At 39.1% G+C, this 26,491-nt stretch overlaps 1 protein-coding gene across 4 annotated transcripts in view; it reads right to left on the reverse strand.

The window, feature by feature from the left end:
• Frem1 (FRAS1 related extracellular matrix 1) overlaps positions 1–21,659 on the reverse strand; it is a 164,877-nt gene extending 143,218 nt beyond the window's left edge. For 2 of the 4 annotated variants that reach the window (XM_058586348.1, XM_046467408.2), the window contains exon 1: positions 21,288–21,659. The gene's annotated coding sequence lies outside the window, so the exon portion shown is untranslated. The other 2 variants (XM_046467407.2, XM_058586346.1) reach the window with 2 other exon arrangements.
• Positions 21,660–26,491: the final 4,832 nt, after the last annotated feature.

A 26,491-nucleotide genomic window follows, 5' to 3' on the forward strand; every position in this document is an offset into this window, starting at 1 on the left:
AGAATGTCACATTGAATATTTTCTCACAATATCCATTCTCACCTGCTTTTTTTTCTTTTCTTTCTTTTTTTCTTTTTTTTTTTTTTAAATAGTACTGGGAGTTGAACCTAGGGATGCTCTACCACAGAGCTACATCCCCAGCCCTTTTTATTTTATTTTTAAAATGGGGTCTCACTAAGTTACTCAGATTGCTTTTATAGTCACCCAGAATACCGCCCCCTCTTATAGTTATCTATGACCGTGTAACCAGATTCTTGTCAAAGGAATTTAAGAAAAGATGTCACGTGGCCCTTCTGAGAAAACTACTTTAAGAGGAATTGTATGTTCCTTGTCCCTTTTTCTTTATGCCTCCATTCATCTTATTGCCCAGACTGGGAGGTAGCCTTGCACATGAGAAATGTGCTACACCATAGGACAGCAGAGCTTGGAACTAGAAGGAGCCCAGTCTCTGGGACATTTGCAAAGCAGTCACCATACCAGCCCATTTCCCCAGAATTTTACATGACAAAGAATGTAAACTTTCCTGTTCAGTTTGCTAGTATTTTGGATTTTTGTTGTTGTTGTTGTTACCCATGACTCAATTTTAATTACACCTTTAAAAATTCACACTCTTCTTCAAGTTTTTATATTAACTTAGTTAATGATCAGCTGAAGATTGCAACTTCTTACCTACAGCCTGTGGGAAATTAGCTCATTCTCCAATTATATCATAGTAAGTCCTTAACTGGGGGATGAGGTCAAAGCCCAAGTCCTTGTGTCCATCTATCAAGAAGAAGCAAGAGAGAATGGGAAGGAAATCCATATCTGTGGTCCCAGCACCACCATGCTGTGAGAAGACTAGACCTGAATTCTGAAAATCTGGATTCTAATCTTGACTCTTACAACATCAGTTTCCTCTTTCAAAATTGAGATCATCTACTCCACCTGCTCCAAAGTTTCCCTTTGAGACCAAATGAAATCATCAGTGTGGAAATGTTTTCTTAATTATAAAGCACCACACAGATGTAACATTATTATTATGAAATATATCAAAGAAATAAGAGAGTAAAACTTAGAAAAAACAGAGTGGCCAGAATTGGGCAAACTTGGGTTCAATGACTTCAAATAAGGTATGTTTCAACGTTCTTCCTCATAGTCTTAAAACAGGAAGCATAACAAAAAATTTAATTCTAACATTTCAAAAACAACCTGAAACAACACAATTTGGGAAGAAAAAATAAAAAATACCCAGGGCTGGGATTGTGGCCCAGTGGCAGAGTGCTTGCCTCGCACATGTGAGGTACTAGGTTGGATCCTCAGCATCAAATAGAAATAAATGAATAAAATAAAGGTATATTTTTAAAAAAGGTACCCAAAGTAACAATTTACAAATTCAAAGTCAAACAAAACTTATCCTTCCATCAATCAGGCCTAGATGGTAGCTGTAAAATTAGGTGCCACACAGAACAAAAATGCTATTTTTTTATTTCTGTTTTAATTACAGCTCAGTTTTTTCTTTTGTATTTTCTCTTGGTGTAGGAAACACCAAGTATGTGGAAATTCCATGGAAATGATGCTTTGATTTTTCTTTATTTCAAGAGGTGGCAGGGGGGCTGGGATTGTGGCTCAGTAGCAGAGTGTTTGCCTTGCACGTATGAGGTACTGGGTTCTATCCTCAGCACCACATAAAAATAAATAAATAAAATAAGGCATAAAAAAAAGAGGTGGCAAGTGAAGGGAAAGAGAAAAGAATTCGGATGAACAGGCTAAGAAAGGGCAAAAGAGGAAAAAGAAAAATAGCAAAGAAAATAAAGATACTGAATCAAAGATGGTTTCCTAGGTGATCACAGTTCTTCTATCTCCCCCCAAATAAGATGATGGTAATTGCCTTGTCTCTGATACAAAATTATGATGTCCAGTGGCAGCCGACATTTACTTGACAATGTCCTAACAGGAAGCCCAGCATATGTGGAGAACATCATTTTCTTAGGATCCACATAGGGCTAAGGCAGATGCTCAGAATCCATCTGTGCACAGCTTGCTCTGATTGCCATTTTGGACACCCAAGGAATCAGCAGAATTATTAGGGTCATTTAGAAGTATAGGTAGAAAGGCCAGTCAGTTGAATTCCCCAAGGGAGCTTATAAAATGACTTTCAGCCACAATGGACTGACTTTGATCTTGCAATAGAAACAAATCCTATCTTTGCTTCTTGTGTGGTTCAGCTGTTTCTCAGAATTTCCCAATCCTCATGTCTCCCTTGCAAGTCAGTTCTGCTTACTGACCATTTTGCCACTATTGCCTTTTTCCTTCAGGTCTAAATCATATATTCCAAGCATACCTGTCCAAGTTGGTAAAAATGTTCTGAAAAGAGGAAAACCAACCTGCTTTGAATTCTTATAAAAATTCATACAGTTTTGCTTATCCAAACATTCTTTCTTGCAAAATTTTCTGAGTAAAAAAAAAATTAATTCATTTAGTGTAAGAGAAATGTGTGCTCACATTTATTTCATCATTATACATTCATCTTAACTGCAAAGCATGTATTCTTCATGTCAGTTAAACATGATGTTCCTGTCACTCACCTGATATCATCTGTGCATGAGGAAAAAAAAAAACTGGATCCCCAGCTAAACTCCAGCCTAAATGCAACAAGATTTCTTGATGGTAAGTAGTAATGATGTGTTCTGATGAGAAGAATCTTCCCTATTCTTCCACTCTGAAATTTTACAATGGTAGCTACACAACACAACACAAGTCTACTCCCACTCTTGTGTCCAGCCCAGACACCAGGATATCAATCATATAAGACAACTTTTTGCTTACTTGTTTTGCATTTTGCAGAATTCATACATGGCTGATATTCTTCTCATTGGTGATCCAAGCAGTTATTGCCATCTATTATAGATGACATAAGCAATAGAAGCATTCTATTTTCCATGTGCATGTGTATGTAAGAGAGTCCTCCTGATCCACAGCTGTAGATCTTATAAATACTTTAAAGTTCCTTAAGAAAATAAACTAATATAAAAAATAGCAAACTCGCAACAACCCATTTCAACCCACTGAAGCACAGACATTTTTAAATCTTTAACAATATATAAAGAAAGCCCATAAAGATGTTTTGCCTTCTACTTTACATTAAAAACTTTAAAATGCAAGTCAGAATAAACTTAGAAGCCATGATGTATTTTATGCTTTTTAAATCATCATAATTTTCATACAAATAAATTTCAAAGTAATTCATATAAATCATATTTAAAAGTTGCAAGCATAATAAATGAATAGCTGAATATAATTAACAATATAACACCTGAATTGAATTCAAATCACATGTGACATAAATTGATTCCTCAAAGGACACCGAACTGAAAATCAGAAGTGTGTCCTCAGTAAAGAGCTAGCCACCTAAACTTAGAGTAAGTGGCTCTGGGTTTTTAGTTGAGGAAATTACTAAGGGCTTCACATCCATGGCCTCCTTTAACCTTAAATCTCCCTGAGGCAGAGAAGCCTGCTCCTTGCTTCTTAGAGCAACAAAGAGTGAACTTTGCATACAGGTGGCCCCAGTCAGACAAGAGCAGCTCTGGCCAGGGGCTCTTCCGCCTGCCTCCATCCCGACATCCTACAATCCCCTTCCATTCCCTCCAACACTGAGCCCCTGAGCCCCACTATGAAAGCAGCCTCAGGAGACAACCCCAAAACAGGTTGCTCTGTTTCAAGAAGTTCATAACCTCTTACAGAGCTCTAATTGCTCAGTTGCCCACCAAGGATAGAAAATTCTTGCAATCTTGCCCAACATAGGACTTTCAAAGTGAATTTTCTCAGACAGAGAAAACAGAATAATGAAAAAAGACATGGCCTGTGACTTCTAAGATTGTTTTCATTAGCAAATTTTAGTATGCCCTGTGTCCGCATTCCTTTGTTGTTGTTGCTTGCTTACCACTACTTTCTTATTTTATATAGGCACTGAGCTACATTTTTTATATTTATATTTCCATTTATTTCTCTTAACCAACCTAAAGTAATCTCTATTATTATTTTGATTTTATTGATAAGTGGTGACTGAAAGAAGTGATCTAATAATCATAATAAAAACTAACATTAACTGCTTACTATATAGTAGGCATAGTTCAAAGTGCTTTACATACACTGCATTGTTTGATTTCTACAATGGTTTTAGAAAGTTAACAGTGATTTTATAGATTTGGAATATGAGGGGCACAGTAATTAGATGACTTACCCAAGGTCATCAACTTGACCTTGTACTAGTAATTGGAGCCCAGCTTGCTCAACTCCAAGATCCCTGCACTAACTGCTCTATTCTGCTGCTTCACATTATACCAAAACCCTTGGCCTTTACTTTACTAGCCTTGGGCTCTTTTTTCTACAGTATGCAAACCCTTAATAACCTCCTTTATGGTCCCAGACAGCAATGGAAGACAGCAGTGAAGTTACTTTCACTGGAGGCAATGATCTCTAAAGAAAATAGCTGTTACTTCAAGAGCATATAATGAATACCCATGCCCTGTCAAACAGCTAAGATGTTGGGTTCCAGGTCCTTACCCTTCAAGTACGGTTTAAATGCCTCAGGAAAATAGGCCACTTCATAACTCCAGTCTATTAAATCAATAAAATATATATTGATTCTGTTCATAACAGTTTTCTCCTTTTGCAATTTTTTCTAAACTGTAATCTAAATCACAGAATGTATGGTTTTAAAGGAGTCTTAGAAATCAACTAGTCCATATCCTTCATTTTACTTATCAATTTATTTGCTTTTTTCTGAAAATAAGTGTTCTATAGTTTTTTGTTTGTTTGTTTTGAGTACAAAAGATACGTATCTTCACTCACTAAAGGATAAAATTCAGCAACCTATAGAAAAAGAAAAATGCACTTCCCAACATCCAAAGAAAACATTCAGGGGTGTGTGTGTGTGTGTGTGTGTGTGTACGAGCACACACGCAGTCATTAAACGTAGTTGGAATCATACTACAAAAAGAGCTGTATATCATTCTTTTCTATTAATATAACATAGTATTTCCATGACATTAAATAGTCCTCATGGTCTTATTTTGAATCTGTGTACTGCATACACCACATGGATGTACTATGGTTTCTGTTTTTATCCCACTGTTATACTGAAGTAATTAGTCTATCAAGAGATGATCATGAAAAAAAAACTTTATTATAAATCAGTCTATTTTGCTGGATTTTCCTTTTAATTGAATTATAATGTTGATAGGTGTAAAGTTATGTTAAGGCAATTGATACACACATTTTTCTGAGAGTAAGTTACCTATTTGCTTGTACCCTACCAACCTTCCTCCCTGATGGCATTCAGTATCATTCTTTTTAATCTTTATTCAATTCCCAAGTGAAATGTATCCCATCACTATTTTAATTTGCATTTCCTTCGTTTATTTGGGAGATTTAGCTTTCTTTTCTGTTCTAATCTCCAGTAGTCCTTTGTATTTTCTATTTTAGAAGTCCCTTCACGTTATAGATGAAAAGAAGTCCTATGGCAGTTGAGAGACTACCAAGATCACCCAGCTACCTGCACCTCAGCCTGGAATGAAACCCCAGTTCTGACATTCATTCCATATCCCATGCAGCTTCCATACATCACAGATGCTGGGCCCAGAAATATCTCTCTTAGCTGACCAACTCTGGACTATGAGTGCAGAGAGTCCTCCCCCAGACTGTGCCATCAGGACAGGAGGGGAGGAAAACCATCCTTCCCTTCTCCCCATCTTCTATCCATCTTAGGTTCATAGGCTGAGATCCTGTAAATTGGACTGAATAGAGACAAATGAATAAGAGAAGAATGTACTGATTTTTTTAATGTACTGTGAGACATGGGAACATTCACAAAGGAAATGAAAGCCAGAGGAAACATTAAGTATTTTTATATTAGGTTGGATGAAGAGTGAAAACTTGTGCCGAAATGAGATAGGACAAAGGGGCATGAGCTGGGGGGAGTGGCAAGGCCTGTTGTTCAGGTTCCTCTTGGTGTCCCTCCATTCTCAGAAGTAAGGATGCTCCTTTCCTCTGGGTACAGGGACAGCGCTTTCACATGAGAGGCAATGATCTGCTGTTCAGAGAAGGTCAGGGCATCCTTTTGGCACTTGCCATTTCTCAAATTCCTTCAGATTAAGATATTCCACATGCCAAGCTATTATATCTTGGGGTACCATGTTCTGAACCCCATCACGACCAAGATTGTAAGGACAGATGAACCTGACTGCTACACAAACTCATGGGGATGCTGTCCCTAGATTTTCAACCAATCAACATCTATCTTGTTAATAAATAAATTATTGCAATAATTCTCCTGTATTGCAAAGGATTCTCCTGAAAATACATACTTTGAAGATATTGAAGTGTTGCACAAAACGTCTCCTATATCCAAATATGTTTGAAGAACAGAAAGCTAAAATATTTTAAAGATTCACAACATAATGTGATCATAGTAAAGGTTCTAAGAAGCTCCCAAGAAAGAAAACTTTTAAGCCCAAAGTCTTCAAGTTATAGAAAACTTCCTGATCTTTCTCATTAAGATTAAAAAAAAAACAGATTACTTGAGAAATTATTTAGGAGATACTAGATTAGAGAAAGAACATGGTTGAAATAGATGGCCAAATGACAGCTTCATAATTTCTGGCCAGGCCTGATAAAATCATACTTGATGTATCTATATCCGAAATCCAAGTTTCAGGCTGCCTTTGGGCAACTGGACCCCTGGCCAATCTCTACAGCGGCCTCCTACTAAAGCTACCTTCAAAGTAGAGAGAACTGAATAGAAAAGGAAAAGATTCCATGCCATCTCTTACATTTCTGTTTTTAATGACTATTAAGGTTTCATAAACATTAAAAGTAATTTCTAGCTGGACACGGTGGCGCAGGCCTATAATCCCAGTGGCTCAGGAGGCTAAGGTAAGAGGATTGCGGAGTTCAAAGCCAGCCTCAGCAATGGTGAGATGCTAAGCAACTCAATGAGACTCTGTCTCTAAATAAACTACAAAATTGGCTGGGGATGTGGCTCAGTGGTTGAGTGTCCCTGAGTTCAGTCCCCAGTACCAACCCCCCCAAAAAAAAACAGTACTTCCTTAAAAATTAGAAAGTAGCCATAATTTACATTCATTTTGCTTTCAGAGACAAATTTTCACAACAGGCTGCTTTAACTGAATTAATTTAAACAGAATGAAAAACACTGTCACTCACTATTGTTGACTACACTTCCTTCTTGACCTGGGACTAACCCTGGGCATGTATCCAAACTCATCACCCTGACTGAAATTGCTTTTCCTCTCCTTGAGTAAATTCTACATTTCTTAATTCACAGCTATATATCAAATTATGCAAAAGTGGGATTGTGTTTAAATTCACATTAAATCATGTTCATCTTGGTGATTAACCCCACTTTCAGAATACATCTAGGTTCATTACTTGGATAGGACACATTCATCTGTTTGCTCATTGTGCAAACACTTGTTGAGTACCCACTTGGTGACAAGTGTTATACTCAGTGCTGGGATTATCAAGACAAAGAAGGCAAAATCTTAGCTTCAGAGAGTTTACAGTGTAATTCAGAAATAGTGATATAAGCTACTGACTCAAAGGGTAGTAGGTGCTATAATGGTGGGTATACAGAGTGCTCTAAATGGCAGTTGACTCAAACTGGGCCTGAGGGTGCTTTCTAGAAGTAGAAAGAGTTCAATTAGAAAGGCGAAAAGGAGAACAAAGGGCATCTCTGAAGATAGAGAGAAAGCATAAGGCACAATCAGAGAATCAACAGTAGATGCTATGTCAGAAGCAAAGAGCTTCTGTATGAAAGGGTATGGAGACACAGGACCCATCAAGGTAACTAAGAGGTGACCCCTACCCTTGACAAACTGAGGTGTTATGGGAGAGAGATTTGTAATCCGGTACCTGATAGTACAGAATGTATTCACTGTGGTAGCATATAACCAAAATGTTCTAACAACTCCTCCAAACTCACTAGAGTATGCTTAAGGAAAATTCTACTCTTCGAGTTAAAATACTTCATTGTGGAAAGGCTGCTTAGGCAGGCAGAAAACCATCCATCACTGCTCTGTAAGCTGTGCTATGTAACCTTGACCTTGACCGCCTCACCTGCCTTGGCATGACAACTCAAACTCCAGAGGCCTGTAATGAAAATGACAGCAACCACCACTGGTGGTGTTCTTAAGAGATCTGCTACAAAGGAAATGTTTCTGTGACAAAAAACACAATGCCACTGAAGCCTAAGCCAGTATACCAAAAATCAGAGTTCTAGTTAGAAGGAGCTTCTGCAAATTTTAAAATAATAAGTATGTATTATTTGCTTACTTTCTGCATGCACTGTTTGAATGCACTTAATCTTCACAACAACATAGGGAGTATATCTATTATTATTTGAATTTTGCAACTAAAAAAACAGAAGTAATTTGTCTAAGGCTGCTGATGAATAGTATAGCTGGGATTCCAACCTCCACAGACAGGCTCCAGAGCCTGGGTGCCAGAGCCCCACACTCTGTGCTCCCTACACAGTAATCAGGATGAGGAAAAGGGGCTCGAAGAGCCTAAGATTCTGCCAAATGTTAAGTATTAGTTGATCTGCTGATTTGTCCACTGATGCAAGCAGGGAATGGAAGGTAAAGCACAGTATCATCTGCTGAGATGTGTAAAGTAAAAAACTGTAAAAACCTAACCAACAAGTAAACAAAACTCTAACTGGAATCTGGGTGTTCCTCCCTGCTGAGGATCTTAACACAATTTTGATGTCTTCAGCCATGATCTACATATCATCTTTTAAAATATATTTTTTTAATATTGTAAATAATTTTCTGATTAACAGTACTGAAAAACGGCAGAGGGTGAGGTGGAGCAGGGCTTGTTTCTCTGATGCAGGATTAGAGCTAAAGAGAAAAAAAAGGCAGAGAGGCCTGGCAGTTAATCAGAGCCACCAGACCTGTGTGTCTATCTCGGTTCCACCCTTTCCTTGAGCAAAGCCCTATTCCTCCTTGGACTCTTGTTTCTTCATCTGCAAAGCGAAAACAACAAATCAATAGCTTTTTGGATTGTAAAGAATAGTGATAATATCTGTATATGTAAATCAAAGTCACCCACACACATACACACAGTGAGGCTCAACCAAAGTTGGTTCCCATTCTCTCCTTTTCTATCCCAGACCCATGGAAGAAAGTTTTTCTTTAAAAAAGCTTATTTTAAAATGTATCACTATAATGGTGGATACACATCATTGAATACTTATCATTCTGTACAATTTGGAGGAAACCGTCATGTAAATAAACTATGGGCTTTAGCTCTTAATGACTGGCTCATCCATGGTAACAAATGTACCACATTAATGCAAGAAGTTAACAATAGGGGAATCTAGGAAGTGGGTGGGTGGGGTGAGGAATTATACGGAAACTATTTTAGTCAGATTTTTTGTTGCTGTGACTAAAAGATCTGACCAGAATAATTTTAGGGGAGCAAAACTTTATTTGAGGGCACATGGTTTCAGAGGTCTTAGTCCATAGAAAGCCGGCTCCATTCCTCAGGACTCAAGATGAGACTGAACATCATGGCCAATGAGTGTGGCAGAGAGAAGCAGCTCACATGGTGATCAGAAAGCAGAGAGAGGCCAGTCTCCACTTGCCAAATATAAATATATACCCCAAAGGCACATCCCCACCTCCTCCAGCCACACCCCACCTGCCTCCAGTTACCACTCAGTTAATTCCATCAGGGGATTAATTCACTGATTAGGTTAAGGCTATAACCCAATTATTTTCCATCTGAACCCTTTCGCTTTGTCTCACATGTGAGCTTTTGGGGGATACCTCACATCCAAACCATAATCAGAAGTCTGTACTTTCCCCAATTTTTCTGTACACCTAAATCTTTTCCAAAAAATAAAGTTTATTCATTTTTTAAAAGTTACCCCTTGAGTCCAGGTGTGGTGGAGCATGCCTGTAATTCCAGTGGTTCAGGAATTGGAGGCAGGAGGATCACAAGTTAGAGGCCAGCCTCAGTAATTTAGTGAGGCTCTAAGCAACTTAGCAAGAACCTGTCCAAAATAAAAAATAAAAGGGGCTGGGGATGCAGTTCAATGGTTAAGCACCCCTGGATTTAATCTCTGGTACAAACACACACACACACACACACATACACACACACACACAAAAGGTTACCCATTGAGCCATCCTTTGACACGTCTCATGAGTTAGGTTGAATCAATTCCTGTGACTCCAGGCAGAGCCAGAACACTTTCCATAAACTTTAGTTTAGGGCAGGGCTATAAGGACAACGAAAAAAAGGCAAACCACAGCCAGGTCTTGCTCATCACACTTCCTGACATTTGGGACTGTGTTTAGCCAGGTTTTATAACTCCATCCTTTCCGGGGATCTGCATGTTCCCCAGCTACTCAGGTACTATCAGGTTCATGAACCCACAGGACATACCCCATGTTGAGGCTCCACATGTGAACACTCACTGCACATGTCCAACTTCTGGTGCAGCTGTGGCTCACCAAACCTAATGGCATTAAGAAAAGTGAAACTTAATCTGCTTACATTGGAAGAATTGGCTGGGGGTGGGGCACTACAGAGAGTAGGGGGTGGGAGGGTGTTCTCAAGCACTGGGATTAAACATGCTTCAAATACCAGTTCAAAAACAAAATTTCCATAAACATCACAGGCTGAAAATAAAGAATCTGAATGTCTGATTAGATGCTTCATTATTGAATAAAGATGTGCAGAAGGACAGTGCGATGTATAAGCAGTGTGTTGCCTAAGAATTGCAAATACCAATAAGTAGAGAAATGTTTTTAAAGAAATAAAAATACGAAGCACACAAGCAATCTTGGCTCAAACACTTTCCTGGAGTCTCCAAGACATCAACAGACTATATTCACAACTTTGCAGTTTGTCAAGAAGTGGGAACATATTTTCCCTAGGCACAATGACCAGACTAGCTGACAAATGTGGTTCAAACTGTGATGTCCCTGAGCACTGCATAAACTCCTCATGGTGGAAAACATTCCTGAGGAGAAACATGCCAACACATCTGTCCTGTGTAGCATTCATTGATCAGAGGTTTTCAGACTCCTTTCCTGGGCTTTGGTTACAATACAAATAGTTCAGAGGACTATTCGTATTGTAACCATGCTACAGTGGGACCAGGACACTGTGTACATAGACCACAGTGTGAATAGTGCCCCTGGAGTACTGCAACGTGGTGCTCACTCACACAGGCTGAGGAAAAGTCGTCACTGATAAAAGACATCACTGCCATTGCTTCAGCCCTACTGGAAAGAAGAAGGAAGCAGTTCTGTGAGGGATTATGTGGGTCTGCACTGTTCATGACAATGGCAACTCAAGATGAAAGGCTCTAAAGAGCCCTCTATACTAGTGGGTCCCATCTCTAGCTTCATATCACAATCACCCAAGCAGTACTCACAGAATTTCTGATTTAATTGTCTGGGTGGAACACAAACAGGTGATTAATGGCAAACCAGGAGCGAGACCCACTGCTGTCAATGACTGCACTTGGTCTTCGTCTCCTCTAAGTATAAGAGGTAGGAGGAACTTTAGTACCCAAAGACTAAAGTTAGATTATTGGATGTGTCTGACAACTGTCAGACTTAGTCTCTGGATCAGGGTAGAGAAAGGCAGTGAGACTACTAGAGCTGGCAATGCTAGAATCAAACCAGGAAGAGTCTGAAAGCAAGACCCAGTGTGTTGGTGATTGGGGGAGGGATAGGAAAGATAGCCCCAGACACAGAGTCTGGCAAAAAAAAGGCAGGAGCCCTACATCTAGCATCACAAGTGGGGGGGGGGGGGAGCTTTCATTGACAGCCTGGTCAATGGCCATTCCTAGAAAGCCAGCCACATATGTAAGATGCACATACAAAGTCAGTGGCTTCCTGAATTATCAGAAAGAAATCAAAGTCTAAAATTAAAGAAATTAATAGTTTAACTACAATTTCTATTATCGAGAGTTTTTTAACTTTATCTTGTGCTGTGAATTTTTTTTTTTTAAACCAAGGCTTGAACCCAGGGGCATTTAAGCACTGAGCCACATCCTCAGCACTTTTTATATTTTATTTTGAGACAGAATCTCCCTAAGTTTCTTAGGACCATGCTAAGTTGCTGAGGCTGGTTTTGAACTTGCCATCCTCCTGCCTCAGCCTCCTGAGTTGCTGGGATTTCAGGGGTGGGCCACTGCACCCTGATGTGCTATGAATTTAAAACAAAGGTAAAAGCTTTTCCTTGCTTCCCCCCGCCCAATATGATATTTCAGGGCAAAATAGAAATAGGTATATTCAGATTTATAGATCTTCCTACAATTATTATTTGCTATCAATCTATTATTGATAACAGAAACAAATTTGAGGTTATATGCTCCATCCTCTGTTGCAAAGCAGAAAAATTCAAACCTTCTGGTCTCTAAATTAAAAACTGCACATACCCTTCCAAATTATAATTCTCCTCTGTTTCTTCATGTACCAATTTCCTATTGTTGACTCATCAGTGAAATAATGGCCATTATCCCACACCCCTATAACACACTTTAACTTGTTCACAAACCTTGATCTTGTCCATTTGAGCCCATTTCACTATCTCTAGCCTTCTAGCCTTCTGTTTGGATGAACAATATGATCTTTTCTTTTCTCTCTCTCTCTTTTTTTCCCCAGGATGATGATTGAACCCAATGGTGTTCTACCAATGCGCCACATCCCAGAACTTTTTCATTTGTTTTTTTTTTTTTGTGGGGGGGGGGGGCGTAGGTGACCCTCCTACCTTAGTCTCCCAAGTAGCTGATATTACAGGCATGCACCGCTATGCCTGGCCATCTCTAATGTAGGCAAATACTAAAGTGGAAGGAGGGATAGGCCAGGACCCTAAAGTCTTCCTACCAACATTTCACATAACCTGTGGTTCCTATGCACTATAAGGAATCTGGCACCATAGCAATTTACAAAGCCACAGAACAGGAAATGTCTCTTTACAGGTTAAATGAAGACCAATAGTTTCCAGCAAAGCAACTGAGCAACCATCAACAAGTAGGCCACATAACATCTGTAATGCAAAATGGCACACACCGCACTCTTCTCCGTGCTCACTGGAACAGTCAAATCAGCACCACATGGGTTTTACGGCCAAATGAGAAAGATAAAATGGGTTCCATCTGGGGTTTTTTAAAGACTCTGAGAAAGTGCAAAGCTAGCTATTAACCTTGCCTGAGGAAGTTTCTCTGTGACCCTATTCTGTAGTCAAATTCTTAAGTCCAGAGCATATTATGAATTGATTTTTTTAAAAATGTGGGTCTATGTGGCTACAGGTTTTCTTTTATTTCCTTTTGCTGTAGTAATGTCTTAACAATTTGGAAGGTCTACTAACAGCAGGAGGAGGTGCTATGGACATGGCTGTATGGTGAACAGGATATGAACAGGATATAAAATGCAGTGTTAAACTCTGGGTACTACTTAAAACAATCAAATGGCCATTCAACTCCTGTCCTCCTACTGATAAATCACCCACAAGTAACATTTTAATCACCAATCAGTACCTTCAGCAGCTGCTGGGTTCTTTTCCATATTTTTATTGTTGCATTATAATGATACATAATATTATAACATAACATAGTTACATATTCTTACATGCACACAATATGACAATGTAATTTGCTCATTATTGTTCCCCAGTATCTCTCTTTTTTCTTCCCTCCTCCCTCCCTGATCCCTTTTCTCTACTGGTCTTTCTATTTTCATGAGATAACCACCCACCTCTCTCCCCCCACCCTTTTCCTCTCTAGCTTCCACATATAAGAGAAAACATACAACCCTTGACTGAGTTCAGCTTAATTTCACTTATAAAAATGCTCTCAAATTCCATCCATTTGCCTGCATAAGACATAATTTCATTCTTCTTTATGACTGAATAAAACTCTATTGTGAATATATATCATAGTTTCTTTATCCCATTCATCTGTTGATGGACAGCTAGGCTGGTTCCATAATTTGGCTATTGTGAATTGTGCTGTTATAAATATGGGTATTCATCTATTGCTACAATATGCTGACTTAATTTTTTAGGATAAATACCAAGGAGTGGTATAGCTGAGTCATATGGTAGCTATTTTGTTTGTTTATTTGTTTGATCATTTCAAAATTTCTAAGGGTTTGAGACATTAGCTACTTTCCAAAACTAGTAAAATTATTTTTATAAAAAGCTGTGTAGTTTTATTCTGATCTATTATGTCAAATAGGTACTAAAGTAACAGAGGCCACCGTCAGACAGTCTGGAGACCCAAGTTACTGAGACTTGGCATATGGTAAGGAAGAATCCCATTTCCTTAAAATGAAGAAAATGTTAAAATAAGGTAAAGAGAATGAAAGTTGAGGAAAGCAAGAGAAAAAGCAATTGGTCTGTAATTCCAAATGGGTTGCTAATGTCTGATCAAGACATCACTTTATTTTAAATGACAACAAATACACATTAAAAGTGCTATTTTATATTACCTGGAATGTCCTTGTTTTACCTCCTCCAGGATGCCCTAAGATCTAATCATCCCATTTAGAAAGTTTCCCTTCTTGCCACTGCGGAAGTTTTATTTTTTGTTTTTTGTTTATTTTTTAATTTAAACTCATCATGGATGTTTACCCCATCCTACCTGGCAGTAACTACTTATCTATTTGTTTTGAAACCAGAGGATAAACCTGTCTATTGTATGTAGTATGCAGTTGACGTCTGGGTCAATAAATGAAATAAAAAATGAAGTGTACCTTTAACAATCTTGTAAAAAGATTGTTCCTACTGAACTTAAAATTTCTATGATTGTGGGTTCGAGAGTCACTGTGACTATTTTCCTCTTCAAAAAGAAAAAAAGAGAAGGAAGTCAGGGACATCATCACACTTAAGAGAAACAGAGTTGTGCCTCAGCTCTGTTTTTACTTTCTCTCATTAAACATTTTTTAAATCCTTAAACAAAGATACAGAAGACAAGCTTATCCAATTCACAGACAGCACAAATCCCAGAGGGTTGACTTATCACCGAGGACACAGTCAAGATCCACAGCCTTGATAATCGGAGGCAGGAATGATGGACTAAAGCCAGTAAATTAGTTTTCAATAAACAAAAATGTGTAACTCTATATTTCCAAAAATTAACTGCATATGTATGAGAAAAAGCAGACCTGCTTTGGCAGCAATTTATACAGGGAAGAAAAAAAAAAGTTTGTCTTCAAATATTTGAAGGAGGAATGACTTTACTCTGTGGTTCCAGGGTGCAAAAACAGGAAAAATGGGTAGAAGTCTCCACTTATTTTCAGATTGTTCCCTCAGTGTTGGCTGGTAATGGTAAGGGCTGAGGTATAGACAGACACAAGCCAGGGGTCCTTGTTATCAGGAAGAAGTGTAGATTGTGTGCTTTCTGGGTCCCTATAAGCTGTGAGACTGGATTTCCCCTGCCCACCTCTCCAGCTGCTTCTTCTTTTTTTTTTTAAATATTTATTTTTTAGTTGTAATTGGACACAATATCTTTAGTTTATTTATTTTTATGTGGTGCTGAGGATCCAACCTAGGGCCTTGCACATGCTAGGTGAGTGCTCTACCGCTAAGCCACAATCATCATTGTCTTCCTGGCCATTGACCGGCTACTCAAACGGGCTTCTTCCCTTCCTTGGACTCCCCATACTCCCCCACCAGCTTCTGAGTTTTTTCGTGCTACTCCTTCTACCATGAATGCCCCTCTTCCACTCCACAATCATCCCATTTGCCTGGCTAAATTCTACCCATTCTTCAGGTCTCAACCTCCCAGACCAATTTTATCTGCTCATATAGAATCCTGTAATACCGCACCTGCAGGCATTTTATTATTTATTTGTATCCATTAAAAACTATCTCCCTACTTTTTCCCCTGGTCTACAAGCTCCTTGAAGGTGAAAACCATGCTCATCCGAGTTTCTCCAGAGCTAGTGTTGGGTCTAACACAGAGATGCACAGTAAGCATAAGTTGAGTGCCTGACCCCCAGTGCAAATATCAGATAGACGAGAAAAAAAAATGGTGGGGGAGAGTATACTCCACACATCTGAACAACTATGTTCTTCCATTTGGTGACAGTTCACAGGCTCACTATGGGATAACCTCTACATTTCAAATTCTCAGACAAACATTTCTCCCTGAAGCTGAGTCCCTGGCTACAAAGGAGCAAAATCCTGAGAAAAAAAATGCTTCCTTTCCTGTTTATTTACCTAAAGCATCTATAAAATTCTCCAAAGCCTCAGGGTCAGGAAGAATGAGGACAGAATGACTTCCACACTGCCCTGATTCTCCATAGTAGTCACTTTGACGGTTTATGAGTTCACAAACCTGTTTCAGGAAACTCAATTTATGAGAAAGAATCAGACAAGAACCACGCTGCTGGCCTGAGTAAAGGCCAGGGGAGTGGAAGGCTGAGCTCTGCTCTGACCAGTCAGTGGGATTTGGAAGAAAGTTGACAATTTCTCCTTTCTTTTCACCTATAAATCAGGTAAGTGCCACATCCTGTATCAGTCCTCTCTCAAAGAAGAAATGTTTACTGAACATTTATACATCATGCATCACGCAGAGACATCTAGCACGATAAGTATTAATACTCTTATTTTACTCCCAAGGAGCTGGCTAAGTAAGCTAAGGTTACAGAACAAAAAAATAAAAACCTGAACCCAGGATTAGAATTTAATTGAAATATATTCAAAGGCCATTCTTTTTTTTTTTCCTACTAGACCTCTCTGATTTAACATTCAGACTCTTGTACCAGTGCTTTTAGTTTCAAAACAATCCCTTATGTTTATTGGATGAAATAGTAACATCCTAACATGTTATAAAAGAGGGAGTATGTTATATAAAATAGAATTAAAATACTGTTACTGTGTTGTCATTCTAAGAAGTAGGATCATGCTGGGTGCAGGGGCACGCACCAGTAATACCGGCAAATGGGGAGGCTGAGGCAGGAGGAATCCAAGTTCAAAGTCAGTCTCAGCAACTTAGCAAGGCCCTAAGCAACTCAGCGAGACCCTATCTCTAAATAAAATATAAAAAGGACTGGAAATGTGGCTTGGTGGTTAAGTGCCCTTGGGTTCAAGCCCTGGTACCAAGAAAACAGAAGAAATAAGATCAATTTTTCAGGAAAGAAAAATCAGGGCTCTGAATCCCAAAAAAACAAATGCCGAATGTCTTCTCTGATATAAGGAGGGTGACTCAAAATGAGGTAGGGAGGAGGAGCATGAGAAGAAGATTACCTCTAGATAGGGAAGAGAGGTGGGAGGGAAAGGAAGGGAGAAGGGGAATTGCATGGAAGAGGGAAGGAGATCCTAGTCATGGTACAAAATACATGTATGAAGATGTGAATTTGGTGTCAACATATCTTGTATACAGAGATATGATAAATTGTGGTATAAAGGTGTATTAAGAATTGTAATGCAAATAATAATAATAATAATAAAGCTCATGTAAAAAATAAATTAAAAAAATTTTTGAAAATCAGGGCTCTGAAAGGGATTTTATGGGAAATTTGCAAAAACTTTTAAGCATTTGGATGAATCTACATGTGGGGATTTCTATTCTATCTGAAAACTTTCTAACTTTATAGAGGTTTTGCTCTACATTTTACAAAATAAGGAATTTTACATGTGTGTGCTAATAAGAAATACAGGCCTTGGAATGAAGACCCCATGACATTGAGGGGGAGCGGGCCTTCTGAGACAAAGATGTGGCTCCTTTATCTTTGGAGTGCAGGGAGCCTTTGTAAGCACCAAGCAGCTGATAGCATTGATGGAATGCAGAGATGGGTCCCAGGGAGGGAGAGCACCCCAGAGAAGGCCTCTGGGTTTAGGCCTGGAGTGTTTATCTCTCTAGGAAGCCAGACAGGAAAGTTTCCAGGATGAAGTTCAGAGTGCAAAGTGTCAAGCAATCTCAGCAGCTTTTGGGTGATGTCCCAAAGGAGCATTTCTGACATGTCCAAACAAATTTCCAAATATCGTCAACCCCATACAAATAGGCAGGAATATGAGTGAAACCAAAACTCTGTTTTCTTTCTCCTGTAAAAACTAGCCAATGAGGGGCAGAGAACATTCTGTTAAAAATGTCCTAACTTGGGCTGGGGATGTGGCTCAAGTGGTAGCGCGCTCGCCTGGCATGCGTGCGGCGCGGGTTCGATCCTCAGCACCACATACAAACAAAGATGTTGTGTCCGCCGAAAAATAAATAAATAAATACTAAAAATTCTCTCTCTCTCTCTTACTCTCTCTTTAAAAAAAAAAAAAATGTCCTAACTTTGCAAGATCCCTGTCCTTGTCCTCCAATCAATAGTTTCCCACCCAAACCTAGTCCTTCAGACAGCTGGAGGCTGCACTTATTAGAACAGCACATAGGTCTTCTCTCTATTGCCCGCCAAGTTTTAGAGGCTTTGAAATGGTGTCCCAGCCACCACCACAAGAGAAGCTACATCACGGACAAAATACAATACAGACAATTTTTCATTAGGGAGTAGGGATTTTGTTTGCTTTTTGTCTTTCCAGACCCTCAAAGGTTTCAGATTGAGCCTCTCACCTGGCTGCACACAAGCTGGAGAATGGCTTAAATGAAAGTATCAGGTTGCAAGTCACGCACTTTGGAAACTGGCAAGCCCTCTCAGACCACCCAGCTCTCTAAAGGGAACCAACATCAGATTCAGACAAGACAAGAGGCTGCCCCCCCCCCCAATGACCTGGCCCAGGGAAACAGCCTTTCTGGTGAGTTACATGATCCCATTGTGAGGGAGGGTTGTGTGCTCTGAAAAGGTGGCATTTGTCTGACTCGGTATACTGGTTGAGTCTTGGTTTTTTTGTCAAAGGAAAAAAAAAATTTAAGATATAATGGTTAAATTTTGAAGAAAAGAAGTAGGCCAAGTATTGAGGCCTGTTCCCAAAGCAAATGCTAAAACAGATCCCATCTTCCATATCTGCATGTAGAAGACTGAACCTTTTCCATCAGTGTCAGATATCAGAGTTAGAAAGATACCTAAACTCATTAATCCAACTCATTTCACAGAATGGAGGATGTAAAGCTCAGAATACTTTGGTGACTCATCCAAGGCTGGTTGGCAACAGCTAAAATTGGAAACACCTTGAGGACAAGGACCCTGTCCATACTATTCACGCTGGTCACTTAGGAATCCTTAGAAACTAGCACTGAGCCTGGCACATAGCATATGACCCCCAAATACTTGGAATGAGGAAAAGCGAGAAAGGAAAGAGCTTTAAAGACTACATCCTGCTCTTTTTACTTTAAATATTAAATGCCATAAAAACATGAGGTTGGGGATAGAGGCTGAGTTCTGGCTTTCATGTGTGGTCAAATTAGGACTTTAACCTGATGGACAAACCATTTCCTGTTTCTTCAATCCCTGGGGGTTGCTCCAATATAAATTGTTTCTAGAAAGAAGTCTCCTCCTGAAATTTTCCAAGAAATCCAACTCAGTTCAGCGCAACTAAGACCAGCCCCAGGAACAGAGCATCCCCAGAAAGCTGATAATAAATTAAAAACAGCCCCAGGTTTCAAGTGTCCAGGACAAACATTGCTTAGCGGTGCAGGGGCAGGTCAGTCTATAGCCCAGCACCTGACAGCAAGGAGACATGGTTTTGAGGTTTCAGATCCTTTTCAAACTCATGGGAATGGAAAAGCAGAGATGGAAAAGGGAGGAAGGGAAAAGAAAGATGAGACTGGAGGAAAAACTGGTTAAAAGCCCTCATTCGGCAGCCAAGCATGCAAAAACCATGTTGCACTTAAGTTAGTTTTAACATGAGCTCAAACTCAGGTTTATCATTTAGACATGAGATTTGGTATTAACCAAGTACATGACAAGAATTTTAACTGCTAAGCACCAGGTAGTACAATGTTTACCCAAGTGTGATGTCACCTGCTTCAGATTCACCTGGGCAGATTCCCAGCCTCACACAGGCCTAAAATCCTTTAGGGGTGAGCACAAAGAATCTGCTTTTCCACCAAGCCCCCAGGAGGTTCTCACCCACTTTAAGTTTTGAAGAGTCCCAGTGGAGAAAAAGAGCAAAGGTCCTTTGCATTTTCCTAGACATACACAGAAGTCACTTTTAACATGTGGAGGTGGAGATGGGGGCTAGGATGCAATCCTTCAAACTTAGCCAGAGCCCAGGATGCTAACAATTGTCCAAAGCAGAGACCTGAAAAAAAGCTGTATTAGTGGATCTGGTCTCCAAAACAGCTCTGAAAAGGTTAATCTCTCCAGCAAGATTTCCAGCCCATAAACATCAGCCAGCCCCCGGAAATGCTCTTTTTAAGCTTTGTAATTCACACCAGCAGCAAGACTGAAGGCAATAGTTTAAAAATAAGCAAACAAACAAACAAAACTAAAATCAAATGCCTTAAAACTAATTCCTTGTGATTCCAGATGAAAACTCAAAGAAATGATTTCTACAGCACCAAAATCTCTGGGCCAAATCTCAGTAATGAGCAGAAAGTCTAAAAAATCAGAAACAAAAACTTTAGAACAATGTGATTTCTTTGCCTCCCCAACTCTATCTCTCAAGTCTTTTAGAGGTCATATTTTTAAATAATACATCCAAATATAACTAAACTTAAGCAAAGGTATCCAGAAATCATCTCCAAATTTCTAGATTTTTATATTCTGGGGATATTGTCTGTTCTGTTCACTTTTGCAACTCTTTCCTTGGCTATTTCATTTAGCTGAGAAGAAACATTTTAACTTCAGGGAGAAAATACAAAATTCAAAAATGGTTACTTCATTGGTGAATACCATTGGCAATGAATTCAGAAGAGATTTTGAAATGGGTGTCAGCATTTGGTTTGCTAGCAGTGCAAGCTGCCCACCTTCTGAGTTAACAGGAGAATTAAACTTTTGCAAACTGCCTCTGCAGACTTCTTGCATTGTTACTCAGTGTTAATGATCATATGCAAACAGCCTCTGGGCATTCTGCTAACAGAACATTCACAGTCAGAAGGAGAGGAAGCCCGGAAAGCGGATACTTACAGGTAGTGGTTTTCCTTTCCAAGCCAAAAAGCTACAAACCCTTGAAACTGGCGGGCTGGATAAGAGTCACTGACCCGGTAATCTGGTTTAAAGGGCTTTGAGAGGAAGGGGGAGGAAAACTATCCCAGGGAAGGAAAAGAGCTGAAATTCCAGTCTTTCAGGTCAGCTGGGTTTGAGTTTTCTTTGTACTAAAAATCCATTAACCCACACAACCAAAAAAAAAAAAAAAACATAAAATTGAAGTTCACATACACGCTGCACTCCCTTTGCTGGTCTTCTCCAAGGCTGCTGCTGTGGCTTTGAAAACTTCCCGAGCACCCAGCTTCAGAACTCCCAGAGAGACGGGCATGATGAGGTTGCCTGCAACTGTCTGCAGGGAGCCCTAGCTCCCAGCTCCCTGGCTGAGAGCCACAGCTCGCCTGTCCCTTCTGCTGGTCGGGTCTGCAGGGACAAGCTGAGCTTTTGTTAATAGGTTGGTTGCTTCTCTTCCTAGCCTCTTCCCAGCTTGCTTTCTCACTATTAGTGATGTACTAACTGCTCTGCCACTGGCTGAGCCCAAGAAGCTCTCCCGCCTGCAGTAGAGAGGCGCGCGCCCGCGTACACACACACACACACACACACACACACACATACACACACACACGCACAGGGCATGCATATACACTCAGCCACACAACCACAGGCAAACACAACCACAGGCATGCACACATTGCCACCTGCACACTTGTGTGCATACATACTCGCAATGCTACGCACACATCCACTCCTATACACACACTCACACTCTTCAAACACACTTCTGTTTTCTTGCACCTCTTTTCTTTGAACAAATTCCCAGCCTGAAAGATTTGCATTCAAATTCGGATGAAAAGTACAACCTTGAAGAAGGAGGGGGAGTGGCGTGGAGCCTTTTAACTTTTGTTATGGCATTTAAAGGAAAAGAAGGAAGAAGGGTCTAGATCCTAGGGTGCTGTTTTTAAATACCACCTCAGTTCTTCATTTATCAAGATTTTTGTGTCTGGCTCTTTTGGAAAACCCACAAAAATCTTATTTTTCTGATTCTATTTGCATATAGTTTATGATCCCACTGATTCAGATATATGGCATGTCAAGAGCTGTTCTCTCAACAGAGATTCATTAGCTACACTTCTCAGGACTCAGTGGGTGGGTGAATCTTTCCTTAACAACTGTTTAATAAAATGATTCCTCATGTTTCAGCCCACCAGGAGAAAAAAAAAAAGAACAATGGCGTGTTATTCGGCCTAACTTTAACAGTGACCATAAATAAAGAAGTTGGAATGTTCTCTCACTTTGAGGGAACTGCTCATTTGATATTTATCTGTCTAGCCTAAACCTTAGCCCAAAACAGGAGGTACTAGATTTTTATATCCTGGAGATATCCAGTTCAACCAGAATCGTGCTTTTCCTCAACAAAGTCACTCCTTTCTTTAGAAGCAGTGAGGGGAAGAAAGAGGGAAATGGAAAAGAAGGAGAAGAAAATTCTGAGAGAAAGGAAGGAAGAGATGGATGGATGGGGGGAAAGTAAAGAAGAAAAGAACTGAAAAAGATGCAAAAGAAGAAAACAACTATTGTATTTAAAAAAAAAACGTGTTTTATGGATACTTTGGCAATGAAGGTGTGTGTACACAAAGTCAAGAGATTTAAAGTCCTAAAGAATTTTCTGATTCATTTTAATTGCTCATTATGGTTTTATTTCTTACCCTTTAAGATTAATTAATGACTCATATGTTATCACCATATTTAATAAGTTTATAAACAGTATTTATTTATAGTTTAGTGATTCTTTAAGTTTTACCCATTTGTTATCAGGTAAAACTTAAAGAATCACTAAACTATAAATAAATACTGTTTATAAACTTATTAAATATGGTGATAACATATGAGTCATTAATTAATCTTAAAGGGTAAGAAATAAAACCATAATGACAGACAAAAAAACACAACAGTAAAGAAAATTTACTCTCTAACTGAATCTAAAAATTGCCCAAGTTTTAATATCTCACCTGCAAAGAAATGGAGAGGGTTTTGTGTGCTGTGAGTTGAGGTTCCAAGTCCTTTTGAAAAAGGAATAACAGGCCACTGTGGGTGTTGCATCAATGTGCCTCTATACCATGGGTGGGGGACGGCTTATGAATTAGTTTCAAAAACAGAAACACATGTTTTGTAAAACTTCTCTGGGAAAAAATATCTTCGATAGTCTAAGCAATAAATAAACAAACTTAGATTAAAACACATTTCAAAGATATCTGCAGTAAATATAATGGTTGGCATGACCATGTTGGACATATCCTAGAATAGATCATCAAAATGTCCTCACGTCTGAAGTTCCATTTATGCAAGGAAGTCACTATTCCTCTTTTATCTTCCACAAATGGACAGGGGGGCTGTTGAAATACTACAGTCATCAATGTTAATCAATAAAGTATCCTTTGAACAAGTTGAAATGCAAAGCCAGGGTATTTTAAAAGAAACAACAAGAAAGCATAGGCTGCAGAACTTAGTGCTAAAACTTAGTGCTAGAAATCCTTTTATTTCTAATTTTGGTTAGAATGGTACAAAAAATAAAAAATGACAGGTGTGGGAGATTAGCATATTAGATTGTAAACATGAATGATTTTTGTGAATTGCTGTACAGCGTAGCATTCTCTGAGAAGCACAGGTAAGGCTCAGCAATGATTCATATAAAAGAATTAGGAGTGTGCAAAGAGGTGAAATTCATTCTACCATGAAAGTGGTTTTTCACTGAGTTTATAAAATCAGATGGCAATGTGAAACAATATTTGACCAAAGAAGAATATCAGCACAGGAGTAGAAAGTTTTTACAAACCTACACTGAAACATTAAAAAAAAAAAAAAATTAAGCAAAATAAACCGGGCATGGTAGCACATGACTGTAATCCCAGTGGTTCAGAAGGTTGAGGCAGGAGGATCAAGAGTTCAAAGCCAGCCTCAGCAACTCAGCAAGGCCCTAAATAACTCAGTAAGACCCTTTCTTTAAATAAAATACAAAAAAAGGGCTGGGGATGTGGCTCAGCAGTTAAGAGCCCAGAGTTCAATCCCTGGTACAAAACAAAAGGAAAATAAACACCTTCATGTGTCATAAAAGACCAGAAACACAGTTCAGGAAAGTGTAGGGAGGGAGAGGCTAGCTGACTCTGTTCAGAGCTGACCCAGTGGCTCAGGACTATCAGGGAATTAACCTCTGATGGAGGCAGAAGAGAGGCATGCTTGCTTGAAATCAGAAGAGTATAGACAAACTTCACTTTTAAATATAATTCAAATCCTAAATAACATATTTGCAAATCAAATCCAGCTCTGCATTTTTTAAAGAAATTATGACCAGTAAGGTTGTTTTTGTTTGTTTGTTTTTGGTTTTCAGGATTGCAAGGATGTTTCAAAATTAGAACATTCAACAATTTAATATATTAAAGGCGGGGGGAAGACACATCTTGTTGTTGTTGTTGTTTGGGTACCGGGGATTGAACTCAGGGGCACTCAACCACTGAGCCACATCCCCAGACCTATTTTGTGTTTATTTAGAGACAGGATCCCACTGAGTTGCTTAGCGCCTCTCCATTGCTGAGGCTGGCTTTGAACTTTCGATCCTCCTGCCTCAGCCTCTGAGCCACTGGGATTACAGGTGCGCACCACTGTGCCCAGCAAAAAGACACATCTTTATTATTATAATTTTGATCTGAAATGTCCCTCAAAGTCCCATGTGTTGTAGACTTGGTGGCCAGCCTGTGGTACTATTGGGAGATGGTGGTACCTCTAGGAGGCCGGACCTAGTAGAAGGAAGTTAGGTCACTACCCAACAAGGGTGTGCCCTTGAAGGGGCTATTGGGACTCCAGCCGCTTCTCTTTCCCTGTCTACTTCCTGGCTGCCATGAGGTAAGTGGCTCTGCTCCTGTCACACTCGCCACCAGGTTATTCCACCTTGCCACAGAGCCTACCAACCATGGACTGAAACCTCTGAAATCAGGAACCAAAATCAACCTTCCCTTCTTCGAGTTGTTAATCTTAGGCATATTGTCACAACAATGGAAAGCTAGCACATTAATAAGAAAAGAGACATTGAGTAAAAATCTATCACCTGTTCATTTAAAAAAAAAAAAAGCCAAAAGGAAGACTTTTTAATCTTTCCAAGAGCATCTTGCAGGCTGGGACTGTGGCTCAGCAGTAGTGCATTTGCCTGGCATGTGTGAGGCACTGGGTTCGATTCTCAGCACCACATATAAATAAATAAAATAAGGATCTATCAACAATTAAGAAAAAAAATTTAAAAAGGAAAAATTTCAGGAAAAAAAAAGAGCATCTTGCTACAATTTCACAAGTCAACATTGGATAGGAAATCTGAAGCAACATAGTATAAGAAAAAATGAAGCATGAGGATTGGAAAGGAAGAAAAGAGGCCTCTTTTTATGTGTAAAAGATACAAGTCTTTGTATAAAATATGCAAAACAATTCACTATTTAAAAAATTAAAGTAGTTCAGCAAATTTGTGGGACATAAGAAAAACACTCAAAGATCCATGGCACTAATGTGTGTCAGTAACAACTAATCACTAAACATGGTTTTTGGGTTTTTTTAATCTTTATTTTGTTTATTTATTTATTTATTTATTTATTTTTACGTGGTGCTGAGGATGGAACCCAGGGTCTCACACATGGGAGGCAAGCGCTCTACCGCTGAGCCACAACCCTAGGCCCAACTAAACATGTTTTTAAAAGACAGTTTACATGATAGCAACAGAACTTTGATAAGCCTGAGAGTTAATCCAAATTAATTAAATTTAGGTGACCTTTTTATGAAGAAAATTAAAAATTGTTAAATACATAGAAGATCTAAATAAATGGTTAGCATGTCTAATCAAATGAGAAGATTCACTTCTATAAAATCTTGGTTCTCTCCAAACTAAAATTCCAATACAATGTAACGGAAATGACAGGAAGTCACTATTTACACACACACGACAAGCTGATTTTAAAATTTATATAAAAGAGTAAAGGCCAAGAATGGCTAAGACAAAATCAAAGAAGACAAATTTAAAGATGAATGTTATAAAGTACATCCTAGTATTTTATATTATAAAGTTTTAGTAAGTAGAAAATGTGCAATTGACACAGTGACAGAAAAAAGCAAAGAAAGAGATTAGCAATGATTGAAGCAGCTCAGTTATATATAGCAACCTGATATACAACCAAGATCAAAATAGGAGTCAGTGGGCCAGGTGTGGTGGTGTACATCTATAATCCCAGCTATTCAGGAGGCTGAGATAGGAAGATCCCAATTTAGAAGCCAGCCTCAGCAACTTAGTGAGACCCTGTCTCAAAAATAAAAAAAGGTTGGGGTCTTCTCTAAATTCAATCCCCAGTACCAGGGGAAAAGTATAGAGGTCAGTGAATAAATCATGGACAATTCAATAACTAATACTG

Source organism: Marmota monax, unplaced genomic scaffold (assembly GCF_021218885.2).
Source record: "Marmota monax isolate L192 unplaced genomic scaffold, Marmota_monax_Labrador192_F-V1.1 WCK01_AAM20220418_F8-fsc00033, whole genome shotgun sequence".
NCBI classification, from domain to species: domain Eukaryota; kingdom Metazoa; phylum Chordata; class Mammalia; order Rodentia; family Sciuridae; genus Marmota; species Marmota monax.